This window comes from Pezoporus wallicus, unplaced genomic scaffold (genome assembly GCF_028554395.1).
Source record: "Pezoporus wallicus isolate ANWC-B61680 ecotype Strahan unplaced genomic scaffold, APGP_CSIRO_Pwel_v1 contig_4309, whole genome shotgun sequence".
Lineage (NCBI taxonomy): Eukaryota > Metazoa > Chordata > Aves > Psittaciformes > Psittacidae > Pezoporus > Pezoporus wallicus.
This window is the reverse complement of record NW_026638191.1, coordinates 977,785-991,658: the sequence shown is the minus strand read 5'-3', so window position 1 is coordinate 991,658 and position 13,874 is coordinate 977,785. Positions and strand designations below refer to the sequence as shown.

The 13,874-nt window shown below is 50.5% G+C and overlaps 1 protein-coding gene and 1 long non-coding RNA gene across 6 annotated transcripts in view; both read right to left on the bottom strand.

Moving 5' to 3' along the window:
* HTR4 (5-hydroxytryptamine receptor 4) overlaps positions 1 to 2,965 on the bottom strand; it is a 130,781-nt gene extending 127,816 nt beyond the window's left edge. For all 5 annotated transcript variants that reach the window (XR_008972218.1, XR_008972219.1, XM_057409834.1 and 2 more), the window contains exon 1: positions 2,863 to 2,965. The gene's annotated coding sequence lies outside the window, so the exon portion shown is untranslated. The remainder of the gene's footprint in view (positions 1 to 2,862) is intronic.
* Positions 2,966 to 9,972: 7,007 nt separating this feature from the next.
* LOC130599402 (uncharacterized) lies at positions 9,973 to 13,615 on the bottom strand. Its single transcript, XR_008972221.1, has 3 exons — positions 13,490 to 13,615; positions 11,210 to 11,313; positions 9,973 to 10,280 (listed from the first exon to the last, which is right to left on the bottom strand). It is a non-coding gene; the product is annotated as an uncharacterized LOC130599402 (long non-coding RNA).
* Between the last annotated feature and the right edge of the window lie 259 nt (positions 13,616 to 13,874).

Here is a 13,874-nt window from a genome sequence, read left to right as displayed (position 1 = left end):
GTGGATAATTAGTAGTCTTCCCATGAGGGAAGATTTTCTTTACCCTCAGGAGCTTAGTGATCATCATGCCCTGACACAAGAGGCTCTATCAACTTGGCAAACTGTCCCTCCAGATGTTCAGATGCAGAATTCTCAGTATTTATACCAACATGCACTGCAGTCCTTGTGCTATACCCTTGGGCAGCTTAAATCAGTGTGGCTCCTCAATGAAATAACTGAGATTACTTCCATCTACCCAAGCTGGGTGTCTGTGAACCATGCATGGAGCAATCCTGCCCTGCTTCTCTGCTCCTGTAGAACAGTAAGTGCTGGGAGGACAACACTCTCCTGCTTTTCACTCACACAACAGTTTTGGTTTCAAACACAAACCACAATGAGCATTTCTATATTGTGTAGTGCAACAGTTGGATGTGCAAGGCAATATGTTGCCTCCTCACATGTTCTCAGCATACACACCATACCCTTCACTTGTTGCTCCTGCAGTGTGGGGGACAGCCAGAAACGTGGTGAGTCACCACAGAGAACACCGTGGTCCTCACCTCAAGACGCTCAGCTCCTTTCTCTGTCCCAGTGCATCACAGCACCAGGATCTATATTCCTCCTCATTCTCTACATTCCCCCAGGCACTGCCTCCTGCCCGGGAGCAGGGATGTAGAAAGCAGGAGAGACCTGAAGCGCTCTCAGAGGAGAGATGGGGAATTCCCATCTCCTCTTTTGCACCCCCTTCACCACAGGCTGCCTGCAGCCCTCTGACCCATGTCAAGCCATACCTCCCTTGGATTCATCTTGCAACTCCTTCCACCACGTCTGAACAGTTCTCACCCAAAGGACTTAGACCCCTGTGGGCAGGCACCCTTACCCTTGCTCTTCGCCCTGCCTCAGTTTTCCTGGAGATAGGGATTGCTTGGAAAAGGGGGGCGAGTGTGGAAAAGTCAAGGTGTGCCAGCTGGCTCCAGAGGACAGGGAGGAGGAGGTGGGGGAGAACCACTGATGGAACTCACAGGAACACAGTTGGCGCAGAGGAGCCGCATGTTCAATTTGGAGACTTCCTAGAGGGCTTTAATGAGCCAACAAGCGCAGTCAGTGCACTTGCTCCTCTTACTTTTAAATCAGTGTTTGTGGAGTACTGAGGAAATGAAACTATTTATGTTTATCCCCAGCAGGGGACTGTTTAAGGAACTAAGATAAACATACCTGGTGTGTAAGTACTAATTCCTTAAACAAACACACAGGTTCGCTCATAAGTTTGTTTTTCAACGGCGTTACTGCACAGTACTGACAGTGTGGAGGTCAGTCTGAGGGGGAAGAACAGAAGCAGTGAAGATCATTTCAGAGGAGAGGAAGGTTGCTGCTGCTCCTTGCACATCTCAGAGGTCCCTCTCCTGATGGGAACACCAGGCCCCTGGGTCCCCCCTGCCTAGGAGCAAGAGTGGGAGCAGCTCCCACAGCACTGATCTGCCCCAAGGAGTGGTACTGCACAGAGGGATGCAAATCCTGAGCTGGTTCCCAGAGACTGAGCTCAGCCTGGCTATACATCCCCACTACTGCAATGACAAAATCCAAGTAATCTAAGAAACTCTACCTTGCCCTTGCTGTCCCAAGCAAAACCAGTCAGCTGCTATAACACAGGCCAGGGAAACTCATTCTCCTTGAGCAAATACAGCATGATACTCCCGTTAAAAGGAAAATATTTTATGTTAAAAGAGTAATGAGGTCATAATGACATCACACACTTCAAAGCACAGCCCAGGCCAACTGCAACCGCTGTCTAGGAGCTTACAGCTGGCAAAGCAGGACCCAGCTCCCTCCTGGCTGCCCTGAAGCCACAAGAACTTGCAGCTGTGTCACGTTTTAGCTACTCACCCTTCTATGAAGTTTCTATGAGGGAAGTTTGTTTTGGAGCTAGGAAAGATGCCGGGGGGGTGGGGGGGTGGGGAGTAGGGGAAATAACACTGGTTTTTCACTCAAACACAGCTCTCTCTCTCCTGGCATTAGATCCACAAACTGGCTCCAATCCCAGTACCTGAATCAAAGCACTTTAGAGATGCTAACTTTCCTCAGCTTCGGAGTAAGTCTGAGGCAGGTCGGCATTCCGCAGTGACGAAACGCTTAGCCACAGCAACAAGAGCCTGGAACCGCTACTGAGCTCGGATGTGACAGGGAAAGCTTTGCACTGTGGACCCTGGGACATGCCTGTCAGAGCACGGAGCTGGCTGAACCCCCAGAGCTCTGTTGCTGGAAAACACCTCCCTTCCTTCAGCACCTTCACGAAAGCCAAGCTTCCCACTCGTGCAGATCCTGGCCAGGCTCCTTTCCTGGCAACTCTCTCTGTGGCACCGGGCTCCTGTCCTGTCCCAGCCGCACCAATGCTTCCTGCCTTCCCGCGGATCTCTACCGGTAACTCCAACCAGTTCGCTGAATATCCCGGGTTGAACAAGCGCCGAGGCATCGGAGCCGGCAGACACACACGCCGATAACAACACCCGTTGTTAACAACCCCCTGCCCAGCCCCCTGTCTGTGCATCACACCCGGCAACCCGCGCTGCGGCCCCCTCCGCACCAGCCACTGTCCCAAAGCCGCGCCGCTTCCCACAGGAGCGCGGCTCCTCTCCGCCGGGAAACGCGGTGACCACAGCGCCCGATCCCGACCCGCACGTGCGTTTCCCGCAGCCCCACCAGTGGGCACCAAACGGCGGCGCGAAGCCAACCGGGGGCAGCTCCCCGGAGCGGCGGGCGCAGCGCGGATCCCAGCCGGCACCACCGCGGGGCCGGGGGCCGAGGCGCACCGGCTGCTCTCGGGAGTGCGCCCCTGTCCCCGCTCAGCCAGGCCGGTCCCACCCGCCGGGGGCTCCGCTGCCTTACCATGGCCGAGCCACGGTAAGTGGCACGGCGCGGCTCCCCAGGCGCGGCTCCTCATCGCGGCGGCGGGGCAGGACGGAGCCGGGCTGGGCTGGGCTGGGCTCGGCTCGGCGGGGTGCGATGCGGTGCGGTGCGGTGCAGGAGGGACCACGCTCTCCGCCCGTGGGGCTGCGGCGCTGCCTGCCGAGGCGCGGCGGGAGCGCAGGACGAGCTGCCCCCGCCCCACGGCTCCGCTCCGCCCCGCCCCGGGCAGAGGGGCTGCCCGCACCCCGCTCCTCCCGCACCCCGCTCCTCCCGCCGCGTAAAGCTGGGTCCGTCGCGCCCCGTCCTGTCCAGGGTGGAGGTGGCTCTGCCGCCCCCCGGCAGCCTCATCCCGCAGCCTCCTCCCAGAGCGCTCGCAGCCACGTGTCCCCCGAGTTTTATCTTTGGGTATGTCAAATCTCCCTCGATCCCGGCAAAGACGTTGTGATGCTCTTGGCTTGTAAAGCCAGGTTCGGGGGTCTGTGTGCTTGTTTGTTTGTGTCTGCGCGAAAATGGCAGAAGGGAACTGGAGCCGCACTGCAAGGGCATTTTTTTCTCGCAGTGTCAGCCCAGCTCCTTTGCACAAATAGAGATTTGGCAGCTGAAAATTGGCCCTGTGACCCTCAACAAACCTCAGACTTGGCAGACAAGGCCACCACAACCAGCTCATCATCTGAACTTGTACAATACCTGTTATTGGACTGAGCAAAAAAGCAGCATCTCCAGGTGTGCTCACCTTCCACAGCTGGATCTGCCCTTTGTGTTTTGGGGGTTTCAAGCTACACTGCCTTCCTGCAGCTTCTCCTTTGGAAAGTGTCTGTAAAAATCTCATGTAAACATGAGGCTCGGTACTGATAGCTGCAGGCAGGATTTCAGACCAGACCTGCTTTTGGAAATGAAGAGATATTTCTCCAACTACCAGCACTCAGCTTCAACTGCAGCTCCAGGGTCTAGCTAGATCCCCTCCATCACCAGTGCTTCCAGGTCTGCACGAGACAAGTGTCCTCCATTCCCACTGTGTAACTGTGTGGACTCCATGCTGTGCCCTAAGAAATGTGCCCCACAGCCACTGCTGATGTAACTCACAAATTGAATCCAAATCCACAGGGCAAGGCCCTTTGGTTTGGCCTCCCCATCTTGATGTAACTTCTGGCTACATATGTCAGCAGGTTTGACTCCAAGAGACAGAGTCTGTTGAGTGAGATCCATGGCGTGGATTCAAGGCAGACTGCTGCACTTATCCAACACCGCTCAGGCTCTGTGGGTCGCCCTGAGGGACATGACTGTGAGCTCTTCAGGCTGTCCTTTCTCAGAAGAGAACTGCACTAGAATGAGGTGATCCAGAGTACACACAAGTTCAGAGAAGTAATTTGGTTTGTAGCAATCTATTTCATGTCCTTTAATCACAATTTAGGTACTTGCACCTGGAAAAGGGGCATCTTCGGTAGCGTATAGATGCAGGAGAAACCAGAGCATTCAACAAATTGCAGTATGTTGCTTGCTGTGTATTTATCATCAACTTGTCTGATAGGACCCATTTTTTTAAAGATCTGAGCATTTTTGGCAAACATCTTTCAAGTGATTTCTCAAAACTTTGGCGGTATTTTCAGCCGTTGCAGCACACACGCCTTCCCAGGCTGCCAGGCCTCGGGTTTGTTGCATGCATTTGTTCATCACTATAGTAACTGAAAGACAGATAAAGAGTAATATTAAGAAAAGTAAAACTGAGACCAAATTCACAAAGAAACACCTTGTCTGGATTTTCTCAGACTTGCACCACCGAGGACGAAGTGGATGGGGCTGGTCGAGGTGGAGCTGAGATGGGTCATTTAAAACTGGAAGCTAAAGTGTTCCTGAAACAATTCGTGTTGCTTCATTTCCTTCTCTGTAGTATTAACATGAGCTTTCTGGTCAAGTCATTATTCTAGCCTCCAGCTTCAATACTGAGTTTACATATATGTGTTTTGATGTCTGTTCATAGAACCAGCGGTGGTAGCTCAGTTCTCACAAGATCTGAGTCCTCAGAGCAATTTGCTCACTTGCCTTTGCCATCGTTCTCAGTCAGAATCTCCAACAGCAGCTACTAATGAGCCTGATAACAGGGAAAGCATCAGGGTGCAGAGCCCTAAGCCAAGCACATGCTGCAGTTTGCACGTGAGCAGGCAAACTGAAGCTGGATGTGTTTATGCACTTTCCTAGCAGGTGTTTAAATGCTTCACTGGATTGAAGACCAGCAGCACCGTGGGTCAGGATTAAAGATGCTCCATCAAGCTGGAGAGTGATGGAAAAGGCAACCGAGCACTCCCTTTCCTGCTGGCACTGCAGCAAACTCCTGCACCAGCCTTGCTGTGCACTTAGAGAACTGGAATGCTAGAAGGCAGATTTAAAACCTGCAGTCAGAGGAAGGTCTTCATATCTTGGGCCTCCATCTCCTCAGCACCAGTGGTTAGAGCCAGGGACAAACCATGCTGTGCTGGCAGGAATATTGGTTGTGTCCTGCTGGAGGTTTGGGCAGCAATCCCAGCCTGCACCCATCCACTGCAGGAGCACTGGGTCCTGGTTGAGCTCTCTCTGCCACCCAGTTCCTCACCCCGACCCTTTGGTGTGCCCATAACACCAATATGTTAAGGAGAGTAATAACCTACACCCTGAATTCCAGGTGTATACAGAACCATTTCCCCATCCAGGCAAAACCTATAGCTACAACAGCAAAGTGTTTTGCTGTCTGCAGAGTGGGCTGGATGGAGAGCCAAGGGAGTCACTTGCAGAAGCTTGCATAAAGATACCCAAGTATGAGCAGTGCCTGAGCAGAGCGGGGTTACCTGCCACTGCTCCACAGCAGTCCTGGTCTCAAGATCCCAGCACTCACTTTGCTTTATCAGATGCAAACCATGAAGTGGGGAATGGATTTTGATGCATGGAGGAAGTGGAGTGCAAGACCCTTCCATCGCTGCGTATTCCTGAAGCCCAAAACCAAGTCATGCTGAACCCCAATGCCGTCATCAGTTTTGGTCATAGTGCATCACATCTCCTTTTAATGCCACTTCCTCTCTAGGATTATCAGTTTATTCAGCCTGAATGAGATGCCTATAAAAATGTAATTAAATTATTTAAAAGAAAAATTGGAAAGGATTAGAGAGGGAGATAAGGCAGCGGCTTTTTCTTCTTTTTTCTCCCTTCTCCTTTTTTCCTTCTGTAACAATAATAAAGCCAAAGATCTAGTTGAGAAGAAAAGTGGCTGAGTGATTCATCAGGACTGAATCACAGTCACTATGCAGTGGAATTCACTGCCTTCACTCCTGCAGTAGTAACTCAGCCACTGCTTTAAATCACTGGCTGTGCTTTCAGGCACAGATATAAGACAGAGGGAGATAAAATCAAGTTAACAGAGAAGCTTTTTGGTGTGCACTGTGTGTTGCCTTTGAACACAGCACGGTCTCCTTTGCCCAGTTGCGTGGGATGGGTTTTATTGAAAAGAGAGCCTGAATAAATGAAGTTTCTTGTGGTTCTACCTGCCATTAGATGCAACCCTCCCACTCTTCTTTCTTTCTATTTGATTTCATAGAACTTCTCTCTTTCTATTCGATTTTAAGTGCAAGCTTCCCCGCTCTTGCTGAGAGGTTACCTCTGAAGTCAGCACTCTGCTTGGGCCACGGCACCTCCTGGTACCCAGATCTAAGCTGAAAAGTCCAGATGCAGAAGCTGAACACTTCAGATTTCTCAGCAGTTTGGATCCCAGTCCATTTTGTGAGGGAAACCATTGTGAAGAGGCAAGGCAGGAGGAAAATTCTGGTCTACATCTGATTCACAGCATCAGCTGATTTGGTGCTTGTCCTTACTTAGAATTATGTCTCACTGTTGTCACCCCCTCTATTCTTTACATTACTCATATTTAGTCCAGGGAGCACTCCGGATGCTGCAGCACTGCCATGTATCCAGGTTCTGAGACTCATGATAAAAGTGCTCAGCCTGACCTAAGGTGGGAAGAAGTTCAAAACTGAAGTGATTGAAAAGAAGGTCATGTTAGTGATACCTAAATGGAGAGGCCTTTAAATAAACTTCTGCATGTATGGTATGAAACCTGACTGTTTGCAGTGCACTTGGATTTATTCCCCACACTTTATCATGCTACCTGGATATATTAACCTAATATCCAGTTTAAGGTAGATCTGACTTTAAGGTTTAAAGCAGAACATTTGCATTCACTTTGAACAGTGTAACTACCACTGTTCATAATACAGACATTGTTAAAGCAAGTTTCATCTGAGGGGCACGAAGTCTTTTTGTAAGCATTGAAATGCCCTCTCAGAGCAACCCTTTGAGGTATTTATTATCTCAGGACCAGAGAAGAAACCAAAGCAAGGGGCAACCATGGCATCATGAGCTGGAGATGGAGCAGGGCCAGGCAGCTCCCTGCAGGACAGGGCAGCCCCTCCGCAATGGGTAGCTTGAGCTGTCTTTTACAAAACCCTCTTTCTTCATCAACTGCACAGCCCCAACTTTCAAATGGCCAGAGATAAGTAAGACCACCTACCTCGTTCCTGGTTCCAGTCATAGTATTCCACAATATCCAGACAGAATATTAAATAAGTCAGGTATCAGGGCACAAGTTTGTCTTTTTTTATGGGAAATAATGTTTTTTTTTGAGACAAATTTCACATTTACAGTCCATGAGCTGGAAGCTACTAAACAATCCTTTTATTTAAGGGATTTAAGGATGAGAGAGGTGAAATGACAGTTGATAATAAAGCATCCTCAGCAGACGTAGGTACCTGCAGAAGTGCTGAATGCTGCTGTAGCTCAGCTGCAGAGGATGCAAGGCAGCGCCTGTGCTGCGGCTGTTTCTCCTAGGCTGCCTCTTCTCCTCCCTCCAATAAGGCCACGTCCGTTCCCACATCCTCGCAGGCTGGCATTGCTGCTTACTCTGGGTACATTTTGGGTTTTCCTCTCAAGCGCTTGCACAGCGACTCCCAAGTCAGAGCAGTGTCTGATGGGGTTGGGTCCTCTGCTCTTCAGCATCATCTGGCAATTCCTCCAGTTCCTCCTGGGAGTCCTGGTCCATCTCAGTCCTCTCTCTGCAGCCACAGATGTGTGACAGAACTTTTCATCATTTTGTTTTAAATGGTTTTTAAAAATCCCGTTTCTAATGAAAAATTTCCACTTGGTTCTTTTCTCCTGCAAAGACGTTTTGAATGAAAAAGACCTGCCTAGGAAGCAGCAATACATCTCCTGCCTCCTGCCATTCCCCCCAGTGCTGAGAGGACCCAGCTTCCCAGCCCCAAGGCATGGTTGGGTGCTTGTCTTTCTGCACTGAAGGAGATACTGGCTGCTGCTGCTGGGAGGTTGGGACCACACTGCCGAAACCAGAGACCAGATTCTGGTATAAACTGGCAGAAGACAGGGAAGTCTCAGGGCAGGGGAGCTTCGTGGAGGCAGCTGCACGCTGGGGACACCAGCATCACCTCTCCCACCAGGCAGCATGGAGCCCCTCTTCCTATAAACCCCCACTGAAAGGAGGGAGGGCAACACAGACCCTTTCCCCTCCTCATCCCTGCTAGAGCACATGGATGAGCATGATGTGGAAAATGCAAGCAGCAAGGAGCCAAGCTCTGTGTGGAAACCTCCTGAAGCGAGGGCCATGCAGTCCCCTACCACGTGTGAGCTACACCAGCCTGTAACCCTGGCTGCGTAGGAGCCCTCACTGGGCTTCATAATTCATATGCATATGAGTCTGTATATATTTCCGTGAGTACTGCATCTCCACGTGAATGAGGATAAGTATATGCAAGTGTGAATAAAAAAGCTGAGTGAATCATTCATCATGGATTATTGATAGGATTAATTTTACCTCTTTTTCTACTCTCAGGATGCCCACAAGCCCCCCCCCCCCAATTTATTTTCCCTGTTTCATTAAATATTTCTGAAGATGAAGTAGATGAGAACCAAGTAATTTCTCTCCTCTTTGCTTGGCTGAATGAGATAGTTGCAGTCAGGTCAACCACTGTAAATTCCCACAGCCAAGTGTCTTCTCTGGCATCTGAGCCTAAAAGCTTCAACATCTTTCCCCCTGAATATTCACACGTAAAGTGCAGTCATGGGGATCTCAGAGGAAAATGGTCTCAGAGAGGGGGACAAGCAGAAATGAAGGGGTTTCATGAGCTAGCTGGAATGACTGCCAGCTGTGTCAGACAGGGCTGTGCTCGGCTGCTGGGTAAGGGAAGGACTGTGGGTGTGCGAGCTCAGCTCAGCAGGTTCCACGCACACGTGTTTGGAGACTGTTTGAGCTCCCCTTCCTGCCAATGGGGACAAATCAGCTCCTCCGTGGACTCCAGGCAAAGTCCTGAGCCTCCACACTGCCTGCACTGGTCTTCCAGGCAGGTGACAAGGGTGAGGAAACCCAAGCCAGCTCACAGCTGGGTACTGATGGTGCTGAAGGACCTCTGAAGGGTAAAGGGCAGAGCTGGCAGCCAGCAGGTTGTACCCTCACCCATTCCTAGCAGAGGAAGGACACCTCCTTCTGGCAGGGCTCTCCAGTGACTTTCCACATGGCATCAGCATGAGATCAGAGTAATACACACTCGACATCAGAGCACATTTAGGTCATGATCCAGCAGACCAAACCTGGGCTTAATAGTCCCACCCAAGCAGGGAGGAGGTTAGTGTGGATCAGATTCTCTGCCATTTCCCATGTGCATTTCTTTTCTATGTGCATCTCTTCAGGTAGGGCAACTGCCTGCAAACAGAACCTCTTCTTCACAGATTTGAAGCCCAGCACATGGCTGAGTAAAGCCAGGAGCTGGTTTCCCAGCAGTTTTGGCAAATGCTGGCTGATGCTCAGTCCTCTGCACCGGTTTCATGCCAAGAAGCCTGGCGTGTTCAGTCAAACTGTTCGCGTGCAGAAAGTTAACCTGGCTCCGTTTCCCACCGGAGCAGTCAAAATCCAGCTCCTCGGAAGCAGCAGCCTGCTCAGTGCTCCCACACTGTGGCCTCTCACAGACTTTGCATGCACAGACCTCTGCTTGCCGGGGTCCACACGAACCGAAACCCATCAGGGTGAATGCTTGTGAGCATCACAAGCCATGTGCTGCAGTTCCTGGGTCTCAAACAGTCATTCAACCAACGTGATTCACACCAGTTTTGCACATCAGCGCTTCTCCAGACAGGACACTGTCGATCCCATCTGTGGGCATTTGTCTGCTGCGTTATTCAGTGTGACAAGCACGTCCTGTCATGTCCCATGTGGCTTCCCCTTGGCCAGCCACACACCGCCCAGCACCACCCCGGATGGTTTTAAACAAACAGGCCAACAATTGTTCCCTTGCAGATGGCTGCAAGCTGTGCTGGGGACCAAGGCTGCTGTTTCCATGGCAGCACGTAGACGATTCCACTTGTGAGCAGCCCTAAAATTAAAATACAAACAAAAATAAACCCAGGGAGCGACTTTTTCCTTCCCCCTCCTTGGCCTCTCCAGAGCGTTCACCCTCTGCTCTGTGCCAGAAACCTTAGGCTGCCACTGTGGCTTTCCCCACCAAGTGAACAGTGGCAGTGGTGTTTGGAGCATCGCATGCTGATGCTGCACTGCACAGCCTTGGAAACACAGCCAGGTCAGCTCAGGTCAGCACTGAGGTGGGAGTCTGCTGGAGCCAAGGCCAGCAGCCCAGCACTGCTCTGGAGTGCCCTTGGCTACCTAGAAAGGAAAATTGAGGCTCCTCCTGGAGATGGAAAACCTATTTCCCAAGTCCTTTGCTTGCCTGGTGAAGAAACATTATTCCCGACCATTAATTCCCCATCAAAAAATCTTCACAGAACAAACCCAAAACCCAGACGAAAAAAGGAGGAGACTTCTTTACTCAGAGCTGTTCAAAGAGAGAACAGACTGGAGCCTGCAGGTGGTTTGCAAACCCTTCCTGGCAATTGCATGTGCGTTTAACACACAGTTACAGCCAATGTCCACACAAGCGCTGTAAGTGCTTGAGCCTGAGGCCACACTCCTGCACCCCTGCAGCCACGGTGGCTGGCACTTCCCAGAATGGTGCTTTCAAACACTGCAGTGATTGCTCTTATGTTTCCAGGATGACACTGGGAGATCTGCAGCAGCTCAGCAGAACAAGAGTTAAACTAGAGCTGCTCATCTCGGAGCTGCGATACCCACATGTTTGGGCTGGGCTTTGATGAGATGGACACATGGAGTCCTCCTCCATGGCCAGCACTGTAAACCACAGCCCTGATTTGCAGAACTAGTCTGGGGGCTAATAAGTGCCAAAGACAATGAAGTATTCTCACTTCCAAGAAACAAATGCCAGCAATTCCCTACCTAAATTTAACTCACCTGTAGTGCCCTGTTGTCCTGGGTTAACCTTCAGCCATTTACACTTCTCCTGTCTGCAGTTTCTGTGCTGGTTTTGGCAAAATGCATCACAACATTTGCACAGCCTGGAAGGGAAATTCATTATGCAGCTTCCCAAACACAGCAGAGATTTTAAGTGAAGTGATGGGTATGGCTGGGCTCAGGGGTGCAAGGGCTCCTCAAAAGGAAATCACCTTTCACTAGCAGCAGCTGCTGCACTTCCTCTTCGAGGCCACACACACAGAGTGTTGTTTGTGTGAACACAGCTTCTAGGGGGAAAGACAGGAAAATAGAAGAAAAGAAAGAAATGACTGCCTGTGGTCTAGCCACGGCAGCATAAAGCATCCCAGCAGTATTCAGCACAGTTATTATAGTGCTTGGGGAATAAAAGCGGTCCATCTAATGCTGTGCTTTCTCTCTATAGTGGCTTCCTGAGGAAAAGGCTAAGACTCTCCAAGCCTCCACTAATCTGTGGTTAACAAGTCCCTCAGTCAGAGAGGACACCACTGCCTCAACTAATTGTTCTTCCATTAATTCCTCCTGCTGCATTACAAATGCACTTTTGGCATCTGGCAGCAAGAATTCCTGCACGAATTACCCCTTGTGTGAGGTGCCCTTTTCTGTAACTGAAGTATACCACAGGCCTGTTTCAGCTGGTGCTTTCGATTCCTCACGTGGAAAGAGGCAGGGAGCAGTCCTTCCCTGCTCACACAGCACTCCCAGGGGCTTCTCATGAAGCCAATGCTTTAATACACACCAATGTTCCTGTTTGCTTCAGAGGTGCTTGCATAGGATGTGGAGATCTTGATAGCTCCAAGAGCCTATAAACAGGTACGCGTCCTCAAGTTGGGGAAGCAGGACCTGCTTATGAAGGTAGTTGAAAAGCAGTATTAGTAGCAGACCTGCCTACACCCTTCAAGGAAGCACTCTCAGGAGCTCACCCCACCAGCAAAGCAAACCCCTCCAGTCTAACATTTCCTTTGCAAATACTCATTTCCCAGCCTGCACGTGAAGGTGGGACCTGCGTGCCACCAGCCTCTGCAATGCACTGAAAGGAGCGCATCTCCTTGCCTTTAAACGTTACCTGCTCAGCATTGTCTGCCGCAGGCACCTTCCCATCCACTGGGCTCTTCCCTCCACACTGGCTGAGCACCTCTTCCCCACAGCAAAGGGCAAAATATTCCCTTCCCACTAGTGGGCCATGGAGAGGAATGACCCCACTGCTTTAGAGGCACAGTGCCCTGGACAGGTGAGGGTGGAAGGAAGGGTGATAGGAGGTAAGCACAGGACCTAAGCAAACACAGAGGGTTCCATTGTGTCTGCAGCACCTCATGTGTCATCAGCCCTTAACCTCTGCTTGATGTAAGCCATGGCTGCTCACCTCCCAGATCTTAAATCCTCATTCTTCTTAAATGCACCACACTGGGGATACTTCAGCAGCTGCATTAGCTCCTTTTGGATGCAAAGGGCACCCAGGAAGGTTGCCCCTCTGTCACCCTTGGCTGCCCATAGAAGGGTTCCCCCATGCAGTGCCCTGGACTGTGCTCATCCTTTGCAGGCAGGGAGCTGACACCAGCCCGGCCTCAGCAGCAGCAGCCATAGGGACAGCTGAGCACAGCACTGACCAGGCTCTTCCCAAGCCCTCTGCCCTGCGAGGGCACATCTACCAATGTGCCGTGTCACCCAGGCCCTGACTACCTTCATACCACGGCAAGAGGAACCACAGAGGCTCCTGAATCTTGGTGCCCAGGGCACTGCATAGGGCAGCCACGACAGCTTTTATCCGTGTGAAACAACAATGCCATCCAGTGGCTGGTGAGCCCGGCTCCTCGCTGCGCATCACCACAACCAGAACAACCTTTACCTGCCTTGATTTTTAATTTGGAATACTACCTTGGCTCAAAATAAATACTCTCCAGACTTAAAACACCCACAGTAAATCTTTTGCAGCCAAGTGCTCTCCCACCAGCTCACAACACCCCAAGCAGCACTGCACAGAGCTGCAGTAGCAGGGGACTCTTAGCACTGCCAACTGCTGCTTTAGAGAAAAAATGGATCTGGAAGAGAGGGCCAGCATTTGTTGGAAGCACAAAGATCCAATTAAACATTCTTTTCTTGAAAAAACAAAATAGCATAACACAGAAAACGACAAACAGATTCCCTGGGAAGGATGGTTTGAAACGGAAACAACTTTGAGATGTCAGCATTAACCACTGTTATTTCTCCTTTGCTTATTGAACTTTAGTACCTGTTATCCATTACCTACTTTGTGAGTCTCAGCTGCTGTATGGCTTGGCATGTATTTTACAATACATTTAATCTTGTGTCTAGTTTCTAAAGGAACCACAATTTTACCTGCTGGAACACATCCCTTGGTCACTAAGGAAAGAAAATAAAGATTTTCTTCTTGTTGGACTCTCTTTTTTCAGCCTTTAAGCTTAATAAAGCACCTTTTCTGTACTTCCTCACATTACTTCTATGGGCTATATGCTTTTTTTTAACAATGCAACAGCTATCTTCTTAGGCTTTAGTGATCCGCAGGGGCTGTTCAGGCACCCACCAAAGAGCCTCAAAACTGCAAGACCTGACAGAACTGCAGGATTTTGCCATAGATGCCAAGGGCAGCAGACGACTGGAGCTACTCAGC